Here is a 6,461-nt window from a genome sequence, read left to right on the forward strand (position 1 = left end):
GCTTTATGACAGTAGTGAACCTCCTTCTCCTTCTGCTCTGCCCTCCTTCCTTTCCAGTGTCTCTCCTCCCCATGTCTGTGACCCTTCTTCAGCCCTCTTTCCCTGGACATTTTTAGAGAAAGGATATCAGTCACGTGGACATTTTTAGAGAAAGGATATCAGTCGTCCATCTTTGCGAGGAAGCAGATGCCAAATTGCACTTGGAGGTGTTGATTTAAGACATCGGTCAGGTTTTATGTCCTGTATTTCAGTTTGTCCATCTGAACAGTAGCCAAGATGGTAACTTCAGCATATTTATGTACAAATATTTTCTAACATACTGTTGTATGTGGAACACTGTGCTGGGTGCATCCAAGGGAATAAAGATGAAAAAAAATCCTACTCCTTCTTCTCAAGCCAGAGAGAAAGAAGCCAGGGTGAGGTTAGACAAGGCAAATCTAAGGCAAGTCATCAGAGGAGACTCCGAGAGGAGTTTGGCAAGTCTTAGGTTCCAAACTGGTACGCGGTTGTGACAGGGCTACTTGTGAAATCTGGCCCCACAATGTGACTGATGATAGAATCGTTCCCAAGTATGGGGACAAATGAGAAGGCTTGTTGGAGAAGCAGCTTTTAAATTCAGCCCAACCCTACCTCACAGATGTTTCAACAAATGCCATAGCATGCAAAAAGACCTTGGGCAAACCTACTTTATAAATAAAAGATGGAGTTGCTTTACAGTCTGAGCGTTTCCACCAAGTCTACTCATGACAAGGGAAAACAAAGCTATTTGTGGATACCTGAGTCATTTGGCATTGGCCTCTCCCGATGTGCTGACTCTCTAATTTGCAGGAACTCAGAATGTAGGAGAAACACATTCTGCTATGTTGCCTACTGTTTGTGGCTCAGCTTGGCTTTTTCTAATGGAGATACGTCCCAACTGCAGTGGATTCAAGGTTGTTACCTGCTTTTGACCTCACTTAGTTGAACTATCCAAGGGTGCTGGGTAAAGAACACACTTTCCAAGCGTGTCTTTGGAACACAGCTACCTGTATTTGAAACCTGACTCTGCCTCTTGGTAGTTCTGTGACCTTATAGAAATGACCTGTCCTGTCTATGCCTCAGTTTCCTCAGAACAGTACTGCTCTATACTTTAGAGGGTTCTCATGAGAATTAAATGAATTAATAACTATAACGTTCTTAAAATAGCACACAGTACATAATAAGAAGTATATAACTCTTAGCTCTTATTTTCCAAAATGGTTTAAGACTCTTATCCTTAGCCTGTTAAAGAAGAAATATTCTTAGTTTAATGTTTAGGATGTTAATACTGACAAATTGAACTGTGGTTTTTCTAGTGTCACAAGCACCTCTTGTTTTCAATTGCAATCATGTTTTAAAGTCTATCATCGTGAAATCATCCTAACATCCAGGAATGAGCAATCCATCAGCAGAAATTATGCGAAGTCGAGTTTCTGTTTTCTGGCTGAACTTTAAGGAATGGTCTGCTTTTCATTCTCGTTTAATGGAATATAGTTGAGGTAGCACAGGACGAAAACAAAGTTTGTGTGCCAATTATTATTGTGTTTTTCTGGTGGCTTCAATTATATTAAGAAAACATGCTCTTGCCAATATGTAAATTATTTGCCAAGTTTGAATTTCTCTTCCAAACTGAACTGCAAATAACCTGATTTCCTTGGCTAAATCTACTTGTGAAACAAACTTAAAATGTGTTTTTAATCAAGGTAGGACCAGATCATTCCATCTCAGTGAAGAAGAAAAAACTTAGACTATGAAGAGGGAGACCTGGAAGCTATTTTAACTACTCCCCAAAGATCCATCCATACAAGTTGTTTCATAACACGCTTTTAAAAATTGGATATATAGTGAACGTATTTCTATGCATTAAATCATCTCTTGAACAATCAGATTGTAATGGATGCATAGTGTGCCAATGTATGACTATTTCATACTTTTTAAACCTAATTCCTAATTGCTGGATATTTAGGTATTTTAACAGTTCTTATGATTATGTGGTAAATATTGTAATCATCATCTGAACACTGTGATCCATGTTGTAGTAAATATTCTTAAAGGTAAATCTTTGTTCACATACATGACCCTTATCTTGGATAAATCCAAGACCTGAAACTGGCAGATCAAATGTTATAAGCATTTTTAAGGCTGTTGCCTCGTGTTCATGAGATATTTCAATATGTTATGATGGCTACTGAAGGAAAAATTAGCCCAATAAAAAGCTACCTAGAAAATATAATAATAATTGCAGTTTGGCAACTAACATGTTTAAAATGGGGTCCACGGAGGCAAAAGTAACGAAGGGTGATCCTCAGTGGTTAAGAAAAAGTTAAGTATTATTCTTCTGGAGGGACAACTTTATGGGTATTAGCCTTCTTATTGGATGTTGGAAAAATTTTTTTCTAGGTAACATGTCCCTTAGGTCTTGTCTTTGGGTTGAAATAAGGAGTGAAAATTAAGCTTCCTTCTCAAATATTGTTTTCTTCCTTCTGGTAATGTCCACATCAATTAAGTCTTAATAAAAGCATCTTAAATATCATCCTCCTTGGCAGCTGATGCCTCTTCTCTTCCAATATCAGCCTGTTTTTCTTTAGGGGAACCCCCTTTCCCTCTTAGATCCTGTGATTTATATGCTGCTGGCCCCACCCCTTATCCTGACGCCAGGGGAGTCATATACCTGTCAGGTCATTGAGATCCAATTCTAGACCATGTGGTGGCACTTTCAAGAAGGAGGAACTATCTTTCCTTTAGCATTATGTGCATAGTATAATGCAGTAAGGATTACACTAACAGCTTAGCAAGGGTAGGTGTGTTAGAGAGTAGGCTTTTAGCCTGTCTCATTGCATATGTGCATTTAAGTGAGATCTTAAGAAACAAGTAGCAATTTAACTAACATAAAAAAGTAGAAAGGGCATTACTTACAAAGGGACATGGACCCAAGCACCTTCTATCAGATGTATGTAGAAGAGAAAAGTGAAAGCCTAGATCTGTATGAAAGACATTATAACACACTGATGTGGTTGGTTCATCTCAGGATGACTGCTTGGCTAACAGTACACACTCCCAGCAAAAAGTGAAATAAGTAAGTAATAATAATAGTAATAGTTCCCTCGAGTCCAATTTTTTTGCTCCTAATGCAAAAGTTTCAGTGCACAGCATTGGAATTGTGGGTCATATCTGATTCTACTGCACTTATCAGAGAAAGTATGCAGAAAGCATATTCTTTTCAAAATATTTAGGAAAGATCTGGCTCTGAAGACTTTTGAAATGGAAAAATTGACTTCTATTTCTGGTTAGGATGTAAAAAGTTGCAAAAGACTGTCACACTCATCCTTACAATGAGTCCAAGTCCAATAAGCTACAATGTCATGGCAATTTCAAGCCCTGACAGAGCTGAAAACACAAAAAAACTTAAATGAACTAAATTTTAGGAAGAGACAATCCACTCCTAGGAGAAGAGTATCCCTTGGCTGCTTTTATCCTAGCAGCACCAGGATGTTACTCCATCGGAGAGTGGAGTAGGAAGTAGCCAAGTGAACTACTCATAAACTTTTAGTAGGAGTGTATGGGCTACTATAAGGGATTCAGTTTCCTAGGCGACCCAGTCACATACTGATCTGCACTCACCTACCAATTCTTTCCTATGAGATCCTCACCAACTGTATGCAGCAGGAATGCTGAATTCAGAATACAGGCTGACTGAGAGGAATCCCCTTGAGGCACACTGGGTCTTCACTGGATAGAAGGTAGTGCCCTCCCACCCCCACCCCAATATCTAAAGGAAGGGCAGGAACACTGAGAGGATCCCTTCCATCTTGAGATGTAGAAGATCTTAACAGTGCAAAGCCATGACCCGTGAGGATGGAGGGGAAAAGCGGGAAAGCTGAGTGAAAGCCCTTCTGAAGCACACAGCAGCCCTTTCAAGATCCATGGAACCTCCACCAAGTGCATGGCAGTGGCCAACCAAAGGCTGGGGGTGAGACGAGATGAAAAATATCCCTGAGGTTCACAGGACCTTCACCAAGTGCAAGGCACCAACTCCCCAAATCCTGGAAGCAGGGCATGAAAGCTGAGAGAGTACCTTCCAGGTGCATAGAGCCTTTATCAAAAGCAAGGTTATGGCTTGCTGGAAACCAGGGGAAGGGCATGAGAACTGAGACAGATACTCTGAGATGCACAGGACCTTCACCAAGTGAATTTCAGCATCTCCCTGGAGGCTGGGGGCAGTGTAGCAGCCTGGAGAGAAATCCATCTCCCAAGGTGAGGCAAGCCAGAAATAGAGGTGAAAAGCAAAGGGTATTTCTCAGTTCCCTGAAATACTGGAGCTGAGCTATAAAACATAGAGCAATCTCATGGATCCTGGAAAGCTGAAAGCCGGGTTGTAGGACATAGAGAAATTATCCCAATCTGGTGATGCTAGTGCTCACATCCAGAACCCATGGAGGGATAAGTCTTGTTTTCATCCTCAAATATTTGAAGCCAGTGGTGAATAAAATTTACAGCTGCAATGAGACCCAACCACAGATCACAGATCAGGTTGATTTAGTCCTTATACTAGCAGTGTAACATGATAATTTCTGAGGACAATATTATTTATTTCAGTCACATTAACTTTAACACAGTGTCTGGTATACAATAATAAATTATGAAACACTTCAAAGAAAAATGTACCCACGATAAAGAGGGGAAAAAAGTTAATAGATAAAACTCCTAGAAGAAAACATAGAGGAATAAAGTCCTTGACAATGATTTTTTTGGATATGACACCAAAAACACAAGCAACAAAAGCAAAAATAAATGAATGGGAATACATCAAACTAAACTGATTCTGCACATCAAAGAAACAAGCAGCAAAATGAAAAGGCAACCTATGGAATGGAAGTAAATATTGTCAAACTGTATATCTGATAAGGGGTTAATATCCTAAATATATAAAGAACTCACACAATTCAACAACAAAAAACCCAAATACAGTTACCCCTTGAACAACACGAAGGTTAGGGACACCAATTCCCTGCACAGTGGAAAATCTTTAACTTTTGATACCCCACCAATTTACCTATTAATAGTCTACTGTTGACTGGAAACCTTAGTCAATCAATACATATTTTGTATTATAAACTATATTCAACCATAAGCAAAGTAGAGAAAGAAAATGTTATTAAGAAAGTCATAAGAGAAAATACATTTGCAATACCATAAGTTTATGTTTTCTGTATAAAAGATGAATAATCTATAAAGTCAATACCATAAGTTTATGTTTTCTGTTTAAAAGATGAATAATCTATGTGTTAGAACCTACATTAACATTGTCTTTTAGACAATATTGTGTGTTTGGTATCATGTAGGTACATTGTTTGTATTAATGTAGTTACTAACACATAGTACCATCTACTTAATTAAATATATATAATTAAGACTAGGCATTAAAGATGAAAGAATAATTTTAAAAGTTTCATATTTATTTACAGGTATACCATTGATAATGAGGAAGAAACAATGTGATTGCTTTGTAGAAGCCTAGAGTAATTGATGTGATTGTTTTACAGTAGCCTAGCCTCTACACTAATGGAACCAACCCAGGAAAAGATCTCTCATTGTCCAGGACTTCTGGTTGTACAGCCAAAAGACTAGTAGCTGGTGTTTACCTTTTCCCTTCAAGGTTTGGAGGGTAGCAGCTTTATAGATGAGGGCAGTCCTGATCATAAACTCGCTGCATTTGGACAAAAGAGTAGAGTTGGCCTATCCCTTCCTTCCTTGTATCCCAGTCCTCATTTTCCTTACTTTCTAATAAATGTCCTTTGTGACATTTGTTTCCAGAATAGGGCACTTTTGTCTGCATTTAAAAACTGTTCAGGCCAATAATGCTTTTTCCTTCATGATTTTCTTAATGGTGTCAGGGAACTGGTATACTACCTCTCTGTTGGCAGAAACTCCTTCTCCTGTCATGACATTTTTTAAGGCAAGACTTCTTTCTAAAATTATCAAACCATCCTTTGCTGGCATTAAATTCTCCGGTTTTAGATCCTTCACCTTCCTTTTGCTTTAAGTTGTCATGTAATGATTTTGCTCTTTTTCAAATTGTATTGGAGTCTATAGGTACACCTTTCTTATAGTGATCTTCCATCTACATAAAAGCTATATTTTCAACATGAGGTAAAAAGATATTTCACAAAAAGTGCAAGGTTTTCACACCTGCTGGCATAGCTGCAGTGACAACTTTATGAATTTCCTATTCTTTTTTCATGATCCTTACACTGGATTCTTTTATCTTGAAATGGTGGGCAACCACAGCTGCAGACCTCTATAGACAGTACCTATCTTCAGAACGTTAAAAATAGAACTACTGTATGATCCAGCAATCTCACTTCTGGGTCTGTTTCTGGAAGAAAATAGATATCTGCACCCTCATGTTCACTATCGCATGAGTTACATTAGCCAAGATATAG

Source organism: Sus scrofa, chromosome 4 (assembly GCF_054392235.1).
Source record: "Sus scrofa isolate SSC_HxYL_T2T_F1_AM1 chromosome 4, Sscrofa_HxYL_maternal_Yorkshire_Landrace_v2.0, whole genome shotgun sequence".
NCBI classification, from domain to species: domain Eukaryota; kingdom Metazoa; phylum Chordata; class Mammalia; order Artiodactyla; family Suidae; genus Sus; species Sus scrofa.